This window comes from Hypanus sabinus, chromosome 7, assembly GCF_030144855.1.
Source record: "Hypanus sabinus isolate sHypSab1 chromosome 7, sHypSab1.hap1, whole genome shotgun sequence".
NCBI lineage: Eukaryota > Metazoa > Chordata > Chondrichthyes > Myliobatiformes > Dasyatidae > Hypanus > Hypanus sabinus.
Window position 1 is genome coordinate 2,891,879 of NC_082712.1, and position 23,012 is coordinate 2,914,890.

The 23,012-nt window shown below is 42.9% G+C and overlaps 1 protein-coding gene across 3 annotated transcripts in view; it reads left to right on the plus strand.

The window, feature by feature from the left end:
• The window catches only part of LOC132396498 (sperm flagellar protein 2-like), a 147,102-nt gene that overhangs the window by 120,377 nt on the left and 3,713 nt on the right, over positions 1–23,012 (plus strand). For 2 of the 3 annotated variants that reach the window (XM_059974057.1, XM_059974059.1), the window contains exon 13: positions 22,162–22,186. The exons of the other annotated variant lie outside the window; for it this stretch is intronic. The gene's annotated coding sequence lies outside the window, so the exon portion shown is untranslated. Of the gene's footprint in view, positions 1–22,161; positions 22,187–23,012 lie in introns of those variants that run through there. 3 annotated transcript variants of the gene reach the window in all.

Sequence of the window (23,012 nt, forward strand, 5' to 3'; positions counted from 1 at the left end):
TGCCTGTGGTAATAAATTCCACAAATTCACCACCCTCTGGCTAAAGAAATTTCTCTGTAACTCTGTTTTAAATGGCTGCCCCTCTATCCTGAGGCTGTGCCCTCTTGTCCTAGACTCCTCCACCATGGAAAACATCCTTTCCACATCTAATCTGTCTAGGCCTTTCAACATTCGAAAGGTTTCAATGAAATTCGCCCTTATCCTTCTAAATTCCAGTGAGTACAGACCTAGAGCTATAAAAAGTGCCTCATATGATAGCCCTTTCATTGTGAAAACATTGTTGTGAACCCCCTCTGAATCCTCTCCAATGCTAGCACAGTTTTTCTTAGACGAGGAGCCCAGAGTTGTTCATAATACTCAAGGTGAGGGCTCACCAGTGCCTTAAAAAACCTCAGCATCACATCCCTGTTCTTGTATTCCAGACCTCTTGAAATGAATGCTAACATTGCACTTGTCTTCCTCACCATTGACTACCTGCAAGTTAGTCTTTAAGGTGTCGTAGTCTGTCTGTCCGTTTGCATCCTACCTGTTTCCTCAACACTACCTGCCCTTCCCCAACCTTCATGTCATCTGTAAACTTGGCAACAAAGCCATCTCTTCCATCATCTAAACCATTTATATACAGCAGAAAAAGAAGTGGTCCCAACATGGACTACTGTGGAACACAACTAGTCATTGGCAGCCAACCAGCAAAGGATCCTTTTATTCCCACTTGATGCCTCCTATCAATCAGCCAGTGCTGGAAACACATCAGTAACTTACCTGTAGTACCATGGGCTCCTAACTCGGTAAGCAGCCTCATGTGCGGCACCTTCTCAAAGATCTTCTGAAAGTCCAAATATACGACATCCACTGCATTCCCTTTATCTGTCCTTCTTGTAATATACTCAAAGAATTCCAACAGGTTCATTAGGCAAGACTCTCTTTTTAGGAAATCATACTGACTTTGTCCTATCTGTCCTGTGTCACCAAGTACTCCATCACCTCATCCTTAACAATTGATTCCAACATCTTCCCAACCACTGAGGTTAGGCTAACTGGTCTATAATTTCCTTTCTGCTGCCTTCCTCCTTTCTTAAAGAGTGGAGTGACATTTGCAATTTTCCTGTCCTCTGGCACCATGCCAGAGTCCAATGATTTTTGAAAGTTCATTTCTAATGCCTCCACAAGCCACTAATGTCTACCACTGCATCTTTCAGAACCCTATGATGAGGTTTATCTGGTCTAGGTGACTTGTGTGCCCTTAGGTCTTCCAGCTTTTTGAGCACCTTGTAATAGTAACTGCACTCATTTCTTTTCCTTCAACATTTGGCACACTGCTTGTGTCTTCCACAGTGAAGACTGATGCAAAATACTCATTTAGTTCATCTGCCATCTCCTTGGCCTCTGTTACTATTTCTCCAGCCTCATTTTCTAGTTATCCTATATCCACTCTCTTTTCTCTTACTTTTTTAACATTCTTGGAAAAGCTTTTACTCTCCACTTTGTGGTGAAAAAAGCACGACAGCACCCCTTTCACCTCAGATGCTTGAGGAAGTTTGGTATGGACCCCCAGATGCTAAGAACTTTCTACAGGGACACAATTGAGAGCATCCTGACTGGCTGCATCACTGCCTGCTATGGGAACTGTACCTCCCTAATCACAGGATTCTGCAGAGAGTGGTGCGGACAGGCCAGTGCATCTGTAGTTGTGAACTTCCCATGATTCAGGACATTTACTAGGACAGGTGAGTAAAAAGGGCCTGAAGGATCATTGGGGACCCAAGTCACCGCAACCACAAACTATTCCAGCTGCTACCATCCAGGAAATGGTACGGCAGCATAAAAGCCAGGACCAACAGGCTCTGGGACAGCTTCTTCCACCAGGCCATCAGACTGAATAACTAACACTGAATTGAATGTATTCTATGTTACATTGACTGTTCTATTTATTATAAATTACTATGATGGCACATTGCACATTTAGACAGAGGCATAACATAAAGATTTTTACTCTTCATGTATGTGAAGGATGTAAGAAATAAAGTCAATTCAATTCAGTTGATATTTTGTGCTTTCATATTTCATCTTTTCCTTCCTAATGATTCTTTCAGTTGCTCTCTATAGGATTTTCAAAAGCTTCCCAATTCTTTTAAAAGTCCTTTCTTTTGCTTTTACATCAACTTTGACTTCCCTTGTCAGCATGGTTGTACTATTTTGCCATTTGAGTATTTCTTTGTTTTTGGAATACATCTATTCTGCACCTTCCTCACTTTTCAGAGAAACTCATGCCATTGCTGTTCTGCTGTCATCTCTGCCAGCATTTCCTTCCAATTTACTATGGCCAACTCCTCTCTCATACCACTGTAATTTACTTTATTCTATTGAAATACTGCTACATTAGACTTTACTTCCTCCCTATCAAATTTCAAGTTGAACTCAATCATATTGTGATTGAGGCCTTCTGAAAATCTACTACATGACATCCCTCAATTCTTCTTTGTCTATCCTGCTTGTTATTTCTTCAAAGAATTCCAACATGATTTTCCATTAAAGAAAACATGCTGGTTACTTTCTGTTTTATCATGTGCCTCCAAGCATGCCAAAACCATACCCTTAACAGTTGACTCCAACATCTTCCCCAACCACTGAGGTCAGACTAACTGGCCTATAATTTCCTTTCTTCTGCCTCTCTCCCTTCTTGAAGAGCGGAGTTACATTTGCAGTTTTCCATCCTCCCTGAACCATACCAGAATCTAGTGATTCTTGAAAGATCTTAATAATGCCTTCATAATCTCTTCAGCCACCTCTTTCAGAACCCTGGGGTCTAGACCATCTGATCCAGGTGACATACTGTATCTACCTTCAGACCTTTCTGTTTCCCAAGAATCTTCTCCCTAGTAATGTCAACTTTACACACTTCTGCCCCCTGACACTCTCGAATTTCTGGCATACTGCTACTGTTTTCCATAGTGAAGACAGGTGTAAAATACTTATTCAGTTCATCTGCTATTTCCTTGCACCCCATTACTACCTCTCCAGCATCATTTTCCAGGGGTCTGATATCTACTCTCCTGTCTCTTTTATACTTTATGTATCTGAGGAAACATTTGGTATCCTCTTTATATTGGCTAGCTTACTTTCATATTCCATCTCGTCCTTCTTTATGACTTTTTAGTTGCCTTTTATAGGTTTTTAAAGCTTCCCAATCCTCTAACTTCCCACTAATTTTTGCTCTATTATATTCTATTATACATCTCAAGGAAGAAGTATTTTAAAGGAAAGATGACACAATCGTGGTTGTTATGTTGGCTTTGAATTCTCTTGTTAGCCACGGTTGTGTCATCTTTCCTTCAGAATACTTCTTCTTTGAGATGTATATATCCTGTGCCTTCTGAATTGCTCCCAGAAATTCCAGTCATTGCTACTCTGCTATCATCCCTGCTAGAGTTCCATTCCAATTAATTTTGGCCAGCTGCTCTCTCATGCCTCTAATTCCCTTTACTTCACTGTAATGCTGACTTTAGCTTCTCCTTCTCAAATGTCAAGGTGAATTCTATCATATTATGATTATTTGACCCTGACAGTTCTTTTACCTAAAGCTCTCTAATCAGTTCTGGGTCATTGCACAATCCAGAATAGCTGATCCCCTGAGTGGGCTCAACCATGAGCTGCTCTAAAAAGCTGTCTCATAGGCATTCTAGAAATTCCCCCTCTTAGAACCCAGCACCCACCTGATTTTCCCAATCTACCTGCATTTTGAAATCCCCCATGACTATATGTACTTTTGACATGCATTTTCTATCTCCCGTTGTAATTCTTTGACCACAACTTTACTACTGTATGGAAGTTGGTACATAACTCCTGTCAGGATACTTTTGCCCATGTAGTTTCTTGGCTCTACCCACAGTGATTCAGCACTTTCCAATCCTATGTCATATCTGTCCACAGATTTGATTTCATTTTTTACCAACAGGGCCATGCCACACCCTCTACCTAACTGCAAATGTGTATCCTTGGACATTAAGCTCCCAACTATGATTTTCTTTCAGCTATAATTCAGTGATGCCCACAATGTCATATATGTGAATCTGTAACTGTGTCCCAAGTTCATAAGAACGTAAGAAATTGGAGCAGGAGTAGACCGGTCGAGCCTGCTCCGCCATTCAGTAAGATTGTGGCTGATCTGGCCATGGACTCTTCTCCACCTACCTGCCTTTTCCACATAACCCTTAATTCCCCTACTATGCCAAAATCTATCCAACCTTTCTTAAATATATTCTGAGGTAGCCTCCACTGCTTCATTGGCCAGAGAATTCCATAGATTTACCACTCTCTGGGAAAAGCAGTTCCTCCTCATCTCCTTCATAAATCTACTCTACTGAATCTTGAGGCTGTCCCCTAGCTCTAGACTCACCTACCAGTGAAAACAGCATTCCTGCCTCTAATATATTCCTTTCATAATTTTATATTTTCCTATAAGATCTCCTGTCATTCTTCTGAATTTCAGTGAGTACAGTCCCAGTCCTTGTAGTCTAACCCCTTCATCACTGGAATCAACCTGGTGAACCTCCTCTGCTTCCTCAAGTAAGGAACCAGAACAGCATGCAGTACTCCACGTACCCTGTATAAATTGCAGCATAACCTCCCTGCTTTTAAATTCAATCCCTCTAGCAATAAAGGCCAGCATTACATTTGCCTTATTCATAGCTTGCTGCACCTACAAACCGACCTCTTGTGATTCATGTACAAGCACTCCCAGGTACCTCTGCACAGCAGCATGCTGCAATTTTTTACTGTTTAAACACTAATCTGCTTTTACATTTTTCCTTCCAAAGTGGATGACCTCGCATTTACCAACATTGTTCTCCATCTGCCAGACCCTTGCCCACTCACTCAGTCTGTCTATATCTCTCTGCAGACTCTCCATGTCTTCTGCACAATTTGCTTTTCCACTCAAGTTAGTGTCATCTGCAAACTTAGATACACTGCACTCTGTCCCCTCTTCCAGATCGTTAATGTGTATCATGAACAGATGCAACACCGGCAGCACACAGCTCACCACTGATTGCCAACCAAAGTAACACCCATTTATCCCACTCTCTTCTTTCTACTAGTTAGCCAATCCTCTATCCATGCTAATACATCACCCCCAAATCTATGCATCCTTATCTTATGGATAATTCTTTTATGCGGCACCTTATCGAACACCTTCTGGAATTCCAAGTAAATAACATCCATCCGTTCCCCTCTATCTACTGTGCTACTTATAACCTCAAAGAACCCCAGTAAGTTTATCAAACAGGACCTGCCTTTGCTGAATCCATGCTGTGTCTGCGTGATGGATCTGTTCCCAACTTCAGATGTTAAACTAACTGGCTTATGGTTTCCTGCCTTTTGCCTACATCCTTTTTTGAACAGTGGTGTGATACTCGCTGTCTTCCAATCTGCCGGGACCTGCTATCTTTACCTTTTATTCTGACACGCACATTCAAGTTTATTCATCTACCTTATTCCGTAGATAAACTCCTTTAGTCCTGAAGTCACCCTTTTTGATTTTGTCCGCCTTTTACATTGCAGCTCATCTTGTTGAGGATATGCAATAGAAATTCTACAGCACATTACAGGCCCTTCGGCCCACAATATTGTGCAACCATGCAACCTACTCTAGAAACTGTTTAGAATTTCCGTACTGCATTGCCCTGTATTTTTCTAAGCTTCATGTACCTATCTAAGGGGATCTTAAAAGACCCTGTTGAATCCGCTTCTACCACCTTCGCTGGCAGTGCATTCCACGCACTCACCACCCTCTGAGAAAAACTTAACTCTGACATCCCCCTTGTACCTACTTCCAAGCATCTTAAAACTATGCCTCCTTGTATTAACCATTTCAGCCCCTGAAAGATGAGAATGATAATCCATGCATCATTTTGCATCTGTATTTACTCAAAAGATCGACACAGTCTATAAAAGTGAGGCAAATCAGTATCATCTTTGTGGATCCTAAATAGATTACAGAGGAGGAGGTGTTTGCTGTCCCGGGGGGGGCAAATTATGGTGAATAAATCCCCAGGGCCTGACAAGCTGTTCTCTCAGACCCTGTGGGAGGCAAGAGCAAAAATTTCTGGTGCCCTACAAAAGATATTCAATATATCCTTAGTGAGGTACCAGAGGATTGGAGTTTAGCCAGTGTTCTGCTGTTAAGAAAGGCTTAAAATAAACCAGGAAATTATAGGCTGGTCAGCCTGACATCAATAGTAGGAAAGTTATTGGAAAATATCCTAAGGGGCTGGACATATGAATATTTGGATGGACATGGACTGGTTAAGGATAGTCAGCATGAATTCTTTCTTTGCAGGTCATGTCTAATTGATCTTAGAGAGTTTTTGAGGAAGTTACCAGAAAGTTAAGAAGTCAAGGCAGTAGATATTGTGGACATGGACTTCAGCAAAGCAGTTGGCAAAGTCCCGCATGGGAGGCTGGTCCAGAAGTTTCAGTCACTCAGCATTCAAGATAAGGTTATAAATTGTATTAAATTTGGTATTGGGAAATGAACCTGGTCAGGTGTCAGATCTCTCAGTGGGAGAGCATTTTGGAGATAGTGATCATAATTCTATCTCCTTTACAATAGCATTGGAGAGAGATAGGAACAGATAAGTTAGGAAAGCGTTTAATTGGAGTAAGGGAAATTATGAGGCTATCAGGCAGGAAATTGGAAGCTTAGATTGGGCACAGATGTTCTCAGGGAAAAGTACAGAAGAAATGTGGCAAATGTTCAGGGGATATTTGTGTGGAGTTATGCATAGTTATGTTCCAATGAGACAGGAACTGTGGTGTACAAAGGCTGTAATAAATCTAGTCAAGAAGAAAAGAAAAGCTTACAAAAGTTTCAGAGAGATAGGTAATATTAGAGATCTAGGAGATTATAAGGCTGACAAAAAGGAGCTTAAAAAGGAAATTAGGAGAGCCAGAAGGGGCCATGAGAAGGCCTTGGTGGGCAGGATTAAGGAAAACCCGAAGGCATTCTACAAGTATGTGAAGAGCAAGAGGATAAGATGTGTAAGAATAGGACCTATCAAGTGTGACATTGGGAAAGTGTGTATGGAACCGGGGAAGATAATGGAGATACTTAATCAGTTTTCAGTTTCAGTTTATTGTCATTTAGAGACCACAAATGTAATGCAGTTAAAAAATGAGACAACGTTCTCCAGAATTATATCACAAAAGCATTAGACAAAACAGACTACACCAGAAAATCCATATAATGTTTGGTAATTCCCAAATCCAGAGTCTGGAGAGGCTACTGCATATTAATATCGCGCTGCGCTACCATCTTAGTGCATTTCCCAGAAAGGAGCTCCAAAGCTACCAGACAAAACAAGACTACCCAGACACACCAAGTCAAGAGACCAACTCTACCACCCAACAAACCAAAGACTAAAGCTACAAGACCTACACAAAACCACATAGCTATAGTTATAGTTAACATATAGTTACAACAGTGCAGACAATATCATAATTGGTAAAAAAAAAGACCATGGGCACAGTAAAAATAGTCTAAAGATGTTAAAAGACCATAAGTTCGAAAGAAACCACCACACAGATTCCACAAGTCCTCAGTCTCCCAATAGACTCGTCATCCCACGCAGGAGGCAGAAGGGAATACCCCAGCTATGGACTTCCACGGCACCGGACTCAGCCTCGCAGACACAGCATAGAATACTTTACTTTAATATTCACTATATAAAAGGATCTTAGTGATTGTAGTGATGACTTGCAGCAGACTGATAAGCTTGAGCACATAGATGTTAAGAAAGAGGATGTGCTGGAGCTTTTGGAAAGCATCAAACATAGAAAAACATAGAAAATAAGTGCAGGAGTAGGCCATTCGGCCCTTTGAGCCTGCACAGCCATTCAGTATGATCATGGCTGATCATCCAACTCAGAACCCTGTACCTGCTTTCTCTCCATACCCCCTGATCCCTTTAGCCACAAGGGCCATATCTAACTTCCTCTTAAATATAGCCAATGAACTGGCCTCAACTGTTTCCTGTGGCAGAGAATTCCACAGATTCACCACTCTCTGTGTGCAGAAGTTTTACCTCATCTTGGTCCTAAAAGGCTTCCCCTTTATCCTTAAACTGTGACCCATCGTTCTGGACTTCCCCAACATTGGAAACAATCTTCCTGCATCTAGCCTGTCCAATCCCTTTAGAATTTTATACGTTTCAATAAGATCCCCTCCTCAATCTACTAAATTCCAGTGAGTATAAGCCTAGTCGATCCAATCTTTCTTCATATGAAAGTCCTGCCATCCTAGGAATCAATCTGGTGAACCTTCTTTGTACTCCCTCTATGGCAAGAATGTCTTTCCTCAGATTAGGGGACCAAATCTGCACACAATATTCTAGGTGCGGTCTCACCAAGGCCTTGTACAACTGCAGTAGAACCTCCCTGCTCCAGTACTCAAGTCCTTTTGCTATAAATGCCAACATACCATTTGCCTTTTTCGCTGCCTGCTGTACCTGCATGCTCACCTTCAATGACTGGTGTACAATGACACCCAGGTCTCATTGCACCTCCCCTTTTCCTAATCGGCCAGATAATAATCTGATATTCAGATAATAATCTGTTCTCCTGTTCTTGCAACCAAAGTGGATAACCTCACATTTATCCACATTAAATTGCATCTGCCATGAATTTGCCCACTCACCTAACCTATCCAAATCACCCTGCATCCTTTTAGCATCCTCCTCACAGCTAACACCGCCGCCCAGCTTCGTGTCATCTGCAAACTTGGAGATGCTGCATTTAATTCCCTCATCTAAATCATTAATATATATTGTAAACAACTGGAGTCCCAGCACTGAGCCTTGCGGTACCCCACTAGTCACTGCCTGCCATTCTGAAAAGGTCCCATTTACTCCCACTCTTTGCTTCCTGTCTGCCAACCAATTCTCTATCCACATCAATACCATACTCCCAATACCGTGTGCTTTAAGTTTGCACACTAATCTCCTGTATGGGACCTTGTCAAAAGCCTTTTGAAAATCTAAATATACCACATCCACTGGCTCTCCCCTATCCACTCTACTAGTTACATCTTCAAAAAATTCTATAAGATTCATCAGACATGATTTTTCTTTCACAAACCCATGCTGACTTTGTCCGATGATTTCACCTCTTTCCAAATATGCTGTTATCACATCTTTGATAACCGACTCTAGCATTTTCCCCACCACCGATGTCAGACTAACTAGTCTATAATTCCCCGATTTTTCTCTCCCTCTTTTAAAAAGTGGGGTTACATTAGCCATCCTCTAATCCTCAGGAACTAATGCCGAATCTAAGGAGTTTTGAAAAGTTATCAGTAATACATCCACTATTTCTTGGGTTACTTCCTTAAGCACTTTGGGATGCAGACCATCTGGCCCTGGGGATTTATCTGCCTTTAATCCCTTCAATTTACCTAACACCACTTCCCTACTAACATGTATTTCCCTCAGTTCCTCCATCTCACTAGATGCTCGGTCCCTTACTATTTCCAGAAGATTATTTATGTCCTCCTTAGTGAAGACAGAACCAAAGTAGTTATTCAATTGGACTGCCATGTCCTTGTTCCCTATGGCCAATTCACCTGTTTCTGACTGTAAAGGACCTACATTTGTCTTGACCAATCTTTTTCTTTTTACATATCTATAAAAATATCAAGTTGGATAAGACGCCAGGACCAGATGAGATGTACCCCAGGCTCCTGTGAGAGGCGAGGGAGGAGATTGCTGAGCCTCTGGCAATGATCTTTGAATCATCAATGGGGATGGGAGAGGTTCAGGTGGATTGGAGGGTTGCATATGTTGTTCCTTTATTCAAGAAAGGGAGTAGAGATAGCCCAGGAAATTATAGACCAGTGAGTCTTACTTCACTGGTTGGTAAGTTGAAGGAAAAGATCTTGAGAGGCAGGATTTATCAACATTTGGAGAGGTAAAATATGATTAGGAATAGTCAGCATGGCTTTGTCAAGGGCAGGTCGTGCCTTACGAGCCTGATTGAATTTTTTCAGGATGTGAATAAACACATTGATGAAGGAAGAGCTGCAAATGTAGTGTATATGGATTTCAGTAAGGCATTTGATAAGGTTCCCCATGCAAGGCTTATTGAGAAAGTAAGGAGGCATGGGATCCACAGGGACATTGCTTTGTGGATCCAGAACTGGCTTGCCCACAGAAGGCAAAGAGTGGTTGTAGATGGGTCATTTTCTGCATGGAGGTCAGTGACCAATGGTGTGCCTCAGGGATCTGTTCTGGGACCCTTACTCTTCGTGATTTTTTATAAATAGCCTATATGAGAAAGTCGAGGGATGGGTTAGTAAGTTTGCTGATGACACAAAGGTTGGAGGTGTTGTGGATAGTGTGGAGGGCTGTCAGAGGTTACAATGGGATATTGATAGGATGCAAAACTGGGCTGAGAAGTGGCAAATGGAGTTCAACCCAGATAAGTGTGAAATGGTTCATTTTGGTAGGTCAAATATGATGGCAGAATATAGTATTAATGGTAAGACTCTTAGCAGTGTGGAGGATCAGAGGGATCTTGGGGTTTGAGTCCATAGGACGCTCAAAGCAGCTGCACAGGTTGACTCTGTGGTTAAGAAGGCTTACGGTGTATTGTCCTTCATCAATCGTGGAATAGAATTTAGGAGCCGAGAGGTAATATTGCAGCTATATAGGACCCTGGTCTTACCCCACCTGGAGTACAGTGTTCAGTTCTGGTCACCTCACTACAGGAAGGATGTGGAAGCCATAGAAAGGTTACAGAAGAGATTTACAAGGATGTTGCCTGGATTGGGGAGCATGCCGTATGAAAACGGGTTAAGTGAACTCGGCCTTTTGTCCTTGGAGTGACAGAGGATGAGAGGTGACCTGATAGAGGTGTATAAGATGATCAGAGGCATTGATCATGTGGATAGTCAGAAGCTGTTTCCCAGGGCTGAAATGGTTGCCACAAGAGGACACAGGTTTAGGGTGCTGGGGAGTAGGTACAGAGGAGATGTCAGGGGTAAGTTTTTTATTCAGAGAGTGTTGAATAGTTACTCAGAGAATGGGCTGCTGGCAATGGTGGTGGAGGTGGTTACAATAGGGTCTATGATAGAAAAATAGAGGGCTATGGGTAAGCTTAGTAATTTCTAAGGTAGGAAGATGTTTGGCACAACTTTGTGGGCCGAAGGGCCTGTATTGTGCTGTAGGTTTTCTATGTTTCTAAATACTGGCATTGTGGGAGAAGCCAGAAAGTGGTAGTGGATGGTTGTCTCTCTGACTGGAGGCCTGTGACCAGTGGAGGGCTGCAGGGATCTGTGCGTTGTCCATTGTTGTTTGTCATCTATATCATCTGATCTGGATGTTAATGTGGTTAACTGGATCAGCAAATTTGTGGATGACACCAAGGTTGCGGGTGTAGTTGGCTTCAAGGAAGACTGTCAGAGATTGCAGGAAGATCTGGACTAACTGATAAAATGGGCTGAAAAATGGCAGGTGGAATTTAATGTAGACAAGTACAAGGTGTTGCATTTCGATAGGACCAACCAATGTAGGTCTTCTACAATGAATTATCGGGCACTGAGGAGTAGCAAAACAAAGAGATTTGAGAATACAGGTCTATAATTCTTTGAAAGTGGCATCACAGGTAGATAGGGTCATAAAGAAAGCTTTTGGCACATTGGCCTTCATAAATCAAAGTACTGAGTACAGGAGATAGGATGTTATGTTGAAGTTGTGTAAGATGTTGGTGAGGTTTAATTTGGAGTATTGTGTGCAGTTTTGGTCCCCTACCTACTGGAAAGATGTAAATATGGTTCAAAGAATACAGAGAAAATTTACAAAGGTGTTGATGGACCTGAAGGACGAGTTACAAGGAAAGATTGAATAGGTTAGGGCTTTATTCCTTGGAAATTAGAAGATTGAGGGGAGATTTGATAGAGGTGTGCATAATTATGAGGGGTGTAGAAAGAGTAAATGCTAGCAGGCTTTTTCCACTGAGGTTTGGTGGGACTACAACTAGTGGTCATGGTTTAAGGGTGAAAGGTGAAAAGTTTAAGAAGAACATGAAGGTCATGTGAGTGAGGAAAGAGCTGCTAGCACAAGTGCTGCATTCGAGTTCGATTTCAATGTTTAGGATCAGAATCAGGTTTAATAACACTGGTATATGTTGTGAAATTATTAACTTAGCAGCAGTACAATGCAATACATAATAATAGAGGAAAATTGTGAATTATCTCTATATATCAGTTAAATTAAATATGTAATGCAAAAAATAGAAATGAAAAAGTAGTGAGGTAGTATTCATGGGTTTAGTCCATTGAGAAATCAGTTCGTAGAGGGCAAAAAGCTGTTCCTGAATTGTTGACAACACACACAAAATGCTAGTGGAATGCAGCAGGCCAGGCAACATATATAGGAAGAAGTACAGTCGACGTTTCGGGCCAAGACCCTTTGTCAGGACTGGGTTCCACCAGCACTTTGTGTGTTTTGCTTGAATTTCCAGCATCTGCAGATTTCCTCGTGTTTGCATCTTGAATTATTGAGTTGTGCCTTCAGGCTTCTGTACCTCCATCCTGATGGTAGCAATGAGAAGAGGCATGTTCTGGGTGGGGGTCCTTAGTGATAGATGCTGCTTTTTTGAGGCAGCACTTCTTGAAGAGAAGTTTGGTTAGGTGCATGGATGGTAGGGGTATCAACCACTTACATCAGTGGTTGGGAAGTTGTTGGAATCAATTGTTAGGGATGAGATTTTGGAGTACCTGGAGACAAATGACAAGATAGGCCAAAACCAGCATGGTTTCCTGAAAGGAAAATCTTGCCTGACTAATCCACTGCAATTCTTTGAGGAAATTACAAGCAGGATAGACAATGGAGATGCAGTAGATGTGGTGTAGTTGGATTTTCAGAAGGCCTTTGACAAGGTGCCGCACATGAGGCTGCTTAACAAGATAAGAGCCCATGGAATTACAGGAAAGTTGCTTGCATGGGTAGGAACATTGACTGGTCGGCAGGAAACAGAGAGTGGGAATAAAGGGATCCTATTCTGGCTGGCTGCCAGTTACCAGTAGAGTTAGATAGGGGTCGGTGTTGGGACAACTGCTTTTTACGATGTATGTCAGTGATTTGGACTACGGTGGCTAAATTTGCCCATAATACAAAGATAGGTGGAGGAGCGTGTAGTGTTGAGGAAACAGAGAACCTACAGAGAGACTTGGGTAGTTTAGGGGAATGGGAAAGAAGTGGCAAATGAAGTACAATGTTGGAAAGTGTTTGGTCATGCACTTTGGTGGAAGAAATAAACAGGCAGACTATTATTTAGATGGGGAGAGAATTAAGAATGCAGAAATGCAAAGGGACTTGAGAGTCTTTGTCCAAGATAACCTAAAGGTTAACCTCCAGGTTGAGTCAGTTATGAAGAAGGCAAATGCAATGTTGACATTCATTTCTAGAGGTATAGAATATAAGAGCAGGGTTGTGACAGGACCCAGGCTGTAAAAATAGGGGACAAGATCTCTACAATCACTCTGAGCACTGGTGCCCCACAAGGCTGTGTACTCAGCCCCCTGCTGTACTCACTGTACACCCATGATTTTGTAGCCAAGTTTCCATCAAACTCAATATATAAGTTTGCTGATGACACCACAATTGTAGGCCGTATCTTGGGTAATGATGAGTCTGAGTACAGAGAGGAAATTAAGAACTTGGTGGCATGGTGCAAAGACAATAACCTATCCCTCAATGTCAGCAAGATGAAGGAATTGGTTGTTGACTTCAGAAGGAGCAGCGGACCACACAACCCCAACTACATCGGTGGTGCGCAGGTAGAACAGGTCAAAAGCTTTAAGTTCCTCGGGGTGAATATCACAAATGACCTGACTTGGTCTAACCAAGCAGAGTCCACTGCCAAGAAGGCCCACCAGTGCCTTTACTTCCTGAGGAAGCTGAAGAAATTTGGCCTGTCCCCTAAAACCCTCACTAATTTTTTATAGATACATCGTAGGAAGCATTCTTCTAGGGTGCATCACAATCTGGTATGGAAGTTGTCCTGTCCAAGACTGGAAGAAGCTGCAGAAGATATTGAACGTAGCCCAGCACATCACACAAACCAATCTTCCATCCTTGGACTCACTTTACACCGCACGCTGTTGGAGCAGTGCTGCCAGGATAATCAAGGACATGACCCACCCAGCCAACACACTTTTTGTCCCTCTTCCCTCCAGGAGAAGGTTCAGGAGCATGAAGATTCCTACGGCCAGATTTGGGAACAGCTTCTTTCCAACTGTGATAAGACTGCTGAACAGATCCTGACCCGGATCTGCACTGTACCTTCCAAATATCTGGACCTGACCTGCACTACCTTACTTTCCCCTTTCTATTTTTTAATTATGATTTATAATTTAAATTTTTTATTATATTTACGTTGATTTGTACTTCAGGGAGCGCGAAGCACAGAAACAAATATCACTGTGATGATTGTATGCTCTAGTATCAATTGTTTGGTGACAATAAAGTATAATAGTAATGGTAATGGTAATGATGTTGAGGCTCTATAAGGCACTTGTGAGACCAAGTCATTGGGTGTATTTAAGGCAGAGATAGATAGGTTCTTGATTAACCAGGGCATCAAAAGCTATGGGGTAAAAGCAGGGGAGTGGGGATGACTGGAAGAATCGGATCAGCCCATGATTGAGTGGCGGAGCAGACTCAATGGGCTGAATGGCCTACTACTGCTCCTGTATCTTATGGTGTTAAGGGTATGGAGGGCTATGGTCTGGGTGCAGGTTAGTGGGAATGAAACCCCACTGGTTTCCATGGCTGTGTAAGTCTAGGGAATACCAAATACCAAATTCCTGTCCAGCCAAACACATGAGACTGAGGTGGCTCTCCCACCCCAAACCCTGGTTTGTGTGACTGCTGTGTAATTTGCTATCCTGTTACAACTCAGTGCCAGGAAACACTGGACAGCACACTGCTTACAATTAAATGAATTATATTAGAACATAGAGCATAGGACATAGACTAGTACAGCACAGTATAGGTCCTTCGGCCCACAATGTTGTGCTGATCCTTAAATCCAGCCTCCCATATAACCCCCACCTTAAATTCCTCCATATACCTGTCCAGTAGTCTCTTAAACTTCACTAGTGTGTCTGCCTCCACCACTGACTCAGGCAGTGCATTCCATCCACCAAACACTCTCTGAGTGAAAAACCTTCCTCTAATATCCCCTTTGAACTTTCCTCCCCTTACCTTAAAGCCATATCCTCTTATATTGAGCAGCAGGTCCCTGGGGAAGAGGCAGTGACTGTCCACTCTATCTATTCCTCTTAGTATCATTCCTTTTAGTATCTATCATGTCTCCTCTCATCCTCCTCCTCTCCGGAGAGTAAAGCCCTAGCTCCCTTAATTTCTGATCATAACCCATACTCTCTAAACCAGGTAGAATCCTGGAAAATCTCCTCTGTACCCTTTCTAATGCTTCCACATCCTTCCTATAGTGAGGCGACCAGAACTGGACACAGTACTCCAAGCGTGGCCTAACCAGAGTTTTATAGAGCTGCATCAGTACGTCGTGACTCTTAAACTCTATCCCTCGACTTATGAAAGCTAACACCCCATAAGCTTCCTCAACTACCCTATCTACCTGTGAGGCAACTTTCAGGGATCTGTGGACATGTACCCCCAGATCCCTCTGCTCCTCCACACTACCAAGTATCCTGTCATTGACTTTGTACTCTGCCTTGGAGTTTGCCCTTCCAAAGTGTACCACCTCACACTTCTCTGGGTTGAACTCCATCTGCCACTTCTCAGTCCACTTCTGCATCCTATCAATGTCTCTCTGCAATCTTCAACAATCCTCTACACTATTTACAACACCACCAACCTTTGTGTCATCTGCAAACTTGCCAACCCACCCTTCTACACCCACATCCAAGTCATTAATAAAAATCATGAAAAGTAGAGGTCACAACCCTCCAATCTGAATGTACTCCTTCCACCACGACCCTCTGCTTTCTGCAGGCAAGCCAATTCTGAATCCACCTGGCCAAACTCCTCTGGATCCCATGCCTTCTGACTTTCTGAATAAGCCTACCGTGTGGATCTTAACTAAAGGGTTAGTAAAGAAAAAAAAGTCAAAAAGGGCCCATTATAATTAAACAGTTAAATGTCCACGAGGGTAAAGCAGTGGATGCTGTCTACATAAGAACATAAGAGCATAAGAGATAGGAGCAGGAGTAGACCAAATGGCCCCTCAAGCCTGCTCCGCCATTCAACAAGATCATGGCTGATCCAATCTTAACTCTAGTTTTCACCGAATCCCATAAGGCAACAGTGCCAACCAACAGTGCACCATGCCGCCCATTTTATTTTATTATTCATCCCACCCAAACCCATGTGATCACCCGGGGAAAAAAAAAACGATTTGCCAATTGAGGAGAAAAAATCTGGAAAATTCCTCTCCGACCCATCCAGGCTATCGAAAACTGGCCCAGGAGATCACGTGGCTGATCTAAACCTAGCCTCATGTCCACTTACCTGCTCACTCACCGTATCCCCTAATGCCATTTTTATCCAGGAAAATGTCTATCTCCGTTTTGAATTTATTGAGTATAGTAGCTTCCACAGCTCTCTGGGGCAGTAAATTCCACAGCCCCACTACCCTCTGAGTGAAGAAATTTCTCCTCATCTCAGTCCTGGAACAGCATCCCCTTATTTTAAGATTATGCCCCCTAGTCCTAGTTTCACCCATCATTGGGAACATTCTCCCCGCATCCACCCGATCAAACCCCTTCACAATCTTATATGTTTCAATAAGATCGCCTCTCATTCTTCGGAACTCCAATGAGTAGAGTCCCAATCTACTCAACCTCTCATCATACATCAACCCACCCATCCCCGGAATTAACCTAGTGAACCTTCTCTGCACTGCCTCGAGAGCCAGTATGTCCTTTCTTAAGTATGGACACCAGAACTGCACACAATACTCCAGGTGTGGTCTCACCAATACCCGGTACAACTGCAGTAAGACCTCCCTGTTCTTATATTCCATCCCCCTAGCAATAAAAGCCAGCATTCCATTGGCCTTCTTGACCACCTGCTGCACTTGCATACTAACTTTTTGTGTTTCCTGCACCAGGACCCCCAGATCCCTTTGCACAGAAGCACTTTCCAATTTCTCCCCATTTAGATAATAACTTGCTCTATTATTTTTCCTGCCAAAGTGCAAGACCTCACACTTGTCAGTATTATATTTCATCTGCCAAATGTCTGCCCAATCACTCAGCCTATCTATGTCCCCCTGCAGGGTTTCAATGTCCTCCACACGCATTACACTCCCTCCCATCTTTGTGTCATCAGCAAACTTCGATACGTTGCACTTAGTCCCTTTCTCCAAATCATTAATATAGATTGTAAAGAGTTGGGGTCCCAACACCGACCCCTGTGGAACACCACTAGTCACCAACTGCCAGTCTGAGAATAAACCATTTATCCCAACTCTCTGTTTTCTGGTAGAAAGCCAATCCTCCACCAATGCCAGAATATTATCCCCAATCCCATGATTATTTACTTTAATAATCTTTGGTGTGGCACCTTGTCAAATGCCTTGTGGAAGTCCAAATACACCACATCCACTGGTTCCCCTTTATCTACCTACCCTATATGTTATGTCCTCAAAGAACTCCAACAAATTTGTCAAACATGACTTCCCTTTTGTAAAGCCATGCTGACTTTGTCCTATTAAGCTATGTTTATCCAAATGCCCCGTTACTGTTTCCTTAATTATCAATTCCAACATTTTGCCAACCACAGATGTTAGGCTAACTGGCCTATAATTCCCAGCCTTCTGTCTATTGCCCTTTTTAAATAAAGGAGTTACATTAGCATTTTTCCAATCTGCCAGGACCATTGCTGAGTCCAGCGAGTTTTGAAAAATTATCACTAATGCATCCACAATCCCGACCGCCACTTCCCTTAAGACCCTAGGATGCAAGCCATCCGGTCCAGGGGATTTATCCACCTTCAGTCCCATTAATTTATCAAGTACCATTTCCTTGGTGATTTGAATCGTAGTTAGCTTCTCTCCCCCTAGAGCCCCCTGTTTATCCAGTGTTGGGATATTTTGAGTGTCCTCTACTGTAAAAACTGATACAAAATATTTGTTCAGCGTTTCCGCCATCTCCATGTTCCCTACCATTAATTTCCCGGTCTCATCTTCTCGGGGACCATTTACTTTAGCCACCCTTTTTCTTTTTATGTAACTATAAAAACTCTTACTATCTGCTTTTATGTTTTTTGCCAATTTACTTTCATAATCTATCTTCCCCTTCTTAATCAATCTTTTTGTTATTTGCTGCTGATCTTTAAAAGCTTCTCGATCTTCAATCTTCCCACTAGATTTAGCTACCTTATATAACTTTCTTTTTAGTCGTATACTTTGCTTTATTTCTTTACTTAGCCACGGATACTATTTTTTCTTTTACACCCTTTTTTTTCAGTAGAATATATTTTTCTTGACAGTTGTAAAATAACTCCTTAAATATACACCACTGATCAAGTACCGATCTACCCTTTAATCTATTTTCCCAATCCATCTTAAGCAATTCCGCTCTCATACCATCATAGTCTCCTTTATTTAAGCTCAGTACGCTTGTTTGAGATCTAACCCTCTCATCCTTCAAGGGGATCCTTTACTAGGACATTTTTTATTAGTCCTGTTTCATTACACAGGACCAGATCTAAGACTGCTTGCCCCCTTGTCGGCTCAGTAACGTATTGTTCAAGGAACCCATCCCGAATACACTCAATAAACTCTTCTTCAAGGCTGCCGTGTCCGACTTGATTAGTCCAGTCAATATGAAAGTTAAAATCCCCCATAATTATAGCTGTTCCCTTATTACAAGCCCCAACTATTACCTGATTTATGCTCCGACCAACTGAGTTACAGCTGTTTGGAGGCCTATAGACTACTCCCACCACTGCTTTTTTCCCTTTACTTTTTCTTATTTCTACCCAAATTGTTTCGTTATCCTGATCCTTTGAGCCAATATCATTTCGCTTTATTGCAGTGATTCCTTGCTTTATTAACATAGCCACCCCACCTCCTTTTCCTTCTTGCCTGTCTCTCCTAATTGTCGAATACCCTTGTATGTTTAATTCCCAGTCCTGGTCACCCTGCAGCCATGTTTCCGTAATTGCCACAATATCATAACCATACGTAATTATTTGGACCGTCAACTCATCAATTTTATTCCTAATACTACGTGCATTCAAATAAAGGACTTTCAAATATGTTTGACACTTATTTCCTACCTTTTCCTTTTGTACAACTTTACACTTATCTCTGTACATTCTTTCCCCTCCTGACACACTCTGTCTTTTTATTCCTCCACTTTTACCTATATCCATTACCTTCTCCATTGTCTTTTTAATTATTTGCTCTCTAGGAGTCTATATGGACTTCAGTGAGGCCTTTTGACAAGGATCAGCACAGAATGTTAGTTAGGAAGGTTCAATCGTTAGGTATTAATATTGAAGTAGTAAAATGGATTCAACAGCGGTTGGATGGGGGATGCCAGAGAGTAGTGGTGGATTTGTCAGGTTGTCAGGTTGGAGGCCGGTGACTAGTGGTGTGCCTCAGGGATCTGTACTGGGCCCATTGTTGTTTGTCATATACATTAATGATCTAGATGATGGAGTGGTAAATTGGATTAGTAAGTATGCAGATGATACTAAGGTAGGTGGCGTTGTGGATAATGAAGTAGGTTTTCAAAGCTTGCAGAGAGATTTAGGCCAGTTAGAAGAGTGGGCTGAAAGATGGCAGATGGAGTTTAATGCTGATAAGTGTGAGGTACTACATTTTGGCAGGAATAATCCAAATAGGACATACATGGTAAATGGTAGGGCATTGAAGAATGCAGTAGAACAGAGTGATCTAGGAATAATGATGCATAGTTCCCTGAAGGTGGAATCTCATGTGGATAGGGTGGTGAAGAAAGCTTTTGGTATGCTGGCCTTTATAAATCAGAGTATTGATTATAGGAGTTGGGTTGTAATGTTAAAATTGTACGAGGCATTGGTGAAGCCAAATTTGGAGTATTGTGTACACCTCTGGTCACCGAATTATAGGAAAGATGTCAACAAAATAGAGAGAGTACAGAGAAGATTTACTAGAATGTTACCTGGATTTCAGCACCTAAGTTACAGGGAAAGGTTGAACAAGTTAGGTCTTTATTCTTTGGAGGGGGGGATATATTTAAAATTATATTTTAAATTTTTAAAATTATGAGGTGGATAGACAGAGTTGACATGGATAGGCTTTTTCCATTGAGAGTAGGGGAGATTCAAACAAGAGGACATGAGTTGAGAGTTGGGGGCAAAAGTTTAAGGGTAACACAAGGGGGAATTTTTTACTCAAGAGAGTGGTAGCTGTGTGGAATGAGCTTCCAGTAGAAGTGGTAGAGGCAGGTTCGGTATTGTCATTTAAAGTAAAATTGGATAAGTATATGGATAGGAAAGGAATGGAGGGTTATGGGCTGAGTGTGGGCTGGTGGGACTGGGTGAGACTAAGCGATCAGCACGGACTAGAAGGGCCGAGATGGCCTGTTTCCGTGCTGGAATGGTTATATGGTTATAACATGGGCAAAGATGGACAAACTATCAATGTGCAAAAGAGAACAAACTGCAAATTAAAATCAGAATAACGACAATAGTTAAATAAGTAATAAATAATATCAAGAACATGAATTGTAGAATCCTTGAAAGAAGGCTCTACCCATAGGTTGTGTAATCAGTTGGGACCTCACTGTTGCTAATGACACAAAGATTGGAGGTGTTGTGGATAGTGTGGAGGGCTGTCAGAGGTTACAGTGGGACATTGATTGGATGCAAAACTGGGCTGAGAAGTGGCAGGTGGAGTTCAACCCAGATAAGTGTGAAATGGTTTATTTTGGTTGGTCAAATACGATGGCAGAATATAGTATTAATGGTAACTCTCTTAGCCGTGTGGAGGATCAGAGGGATCTTGGGGTTCGAGTCCATAGGACGCTCAAAGCAGCTGCACATTGACTCTGTGGTTAAGAAGGCATACGGTGCATTGTCCTTCATCAATCGTGGAATAGAATTTAGGAGCCGAGAGGTAATGTTGCAGCGATATAGGACCCTGGTCTTACCCCACTTGGAGTACTGTGCTCAGTTCTGGTTGCCTCACTACAAGAAGGATGTGGAAAGCATAGGAAGGGTGCAGAGGAGATCTACAAGGATGTTGTCAAGTTTGGGGAGTATGCCTTATGAGAATAGGTTGAGTGAACTCAGCCTTTTCTCCTTGGAGTGATGGAGGATAAGAGGTAACTTGATGGAGGTGTACAAGCTGATGAGAGGCATTGATCGTGTGGATAGTTAGAAGCTTTTTCCCAGGCCTGAAATGGTTGCCACAAGAGGACACAGGTTTAAGGTGCTGGGGAGCATGTACAGAGGAGATGTCAAGGGTAAGTTTTTTACTCAGAGAGTGGTGAGTGCGTGGAATGGGCTGCTGGCAACGGTGGTGGAGGCGGATACGATAGGGTCTTTTAAGAGACTTTTAGATAGGTACATGGAGCTTAGAGGGCTATGGGGAAGTCTAGTAATTTCTAAAATAGGGACATGTTTGGCACAACTTTGTGGGCCGAAGTGCTTGTATTGTGCTGTAGGTTTTCGATGTTCTATGTTGGGGTGAGTGATGTTATCCATTCTGGTGCAGGGACCTAATGGTAGAAAGGTAAAAACTGTTCCTGAACTTGGTTATGTGGGGCCTGAGGCCTGAGTACCTCCTTCCAGATGGCAGCAACGAGAAGAGGGTGTGACCTGGATGGTGATGAGCCTTGATGATGAATGCCGCTTTCCTGGGACAGTGCTCTTTGTAGAAGTGCTCAATGGTGGAAAGAGTTTTATCTGTGATGGACTGGCTATATATGGTAACATACAGACACATCGATAATAAATTTAGTTTGACTTTGAATGAATGCTGGTATTGTCAGCATCTCCACACCCTCTCAGTCTCCTACCTACCACCCTCTAATATCCTCCTCCCTTCTCCTCTCTCAGCTCCTGCGCCCTCCCGTACCAACCCCCACCCATGGTTGTTGATAGTTGTTTTTTGTGTTGGATTGTGTAGGCAGGCTCTCCGGACCCAGCACAGTACCGAGCTGAGGACAGTGCAGTTCCCCATTGGCAGGACGGAGAAAAGAGTGCTGTCCAGGATCTGCCGCATGATCCATCCATGGGGCAACTGGTGGATCACTTTGAGCCCCCAACCCATGACAGCGGAGCTGACCAGCAGTCTGGTACCAGTCACTCACAGCCGGGTCGGGCTGGGAAGGGGGTGGGGAGTTGGAGGGGGCTAGGGAAGTTGTAAGGAGCAAAGGTCAGGGTAGGGCTAAATATTGAGATGTCGGTCGGGGCAGAACCAGAACCCAGTGCAGCCTGTACGACTCTGCTGCAGTTGTAATCTCATGGTCCACATCCGGCAGTCATTTGGTGCTTTGTATCTGCGCACTGGGGCACTAGCTGGGCTCTGGATCATCGGTCATGCTGTGGGGCAGTGGCTGGGCCCTGCAGCATGGCCAGGCTGTGGGACATTGACTGGTCTCTCGACCAATGTCAACACTGGGGCACTGGCTAGGCCCTGGAGCACTGGGACCTGGGCAGGTCATGGATTGCTGACCAGGCCATGAAGCACCAGCTGAATCACTCGATTGCTGTTGTACAAAAAGAAACCATTCAGCCCATCTAACTTGATAGCTTATTCTGCTGCCCTTTCCCCATGGCCTTGGGACAGTTTCTTTCTGGAGTCCCTGTGTGATACCTGAAGGCATTCAAATTATAATGATTCCAGGGTCACCATGGTGTTGTCAGTCTCACTCTGAGGGTAGTCAGGTTTCATCCTCCCAGTGAGGATGGTCTGTGCCACCCCCGGACGATGTTGAGGGAGCTACCCAACTAGGTCCCCGTTCACCTTTGGTCTGT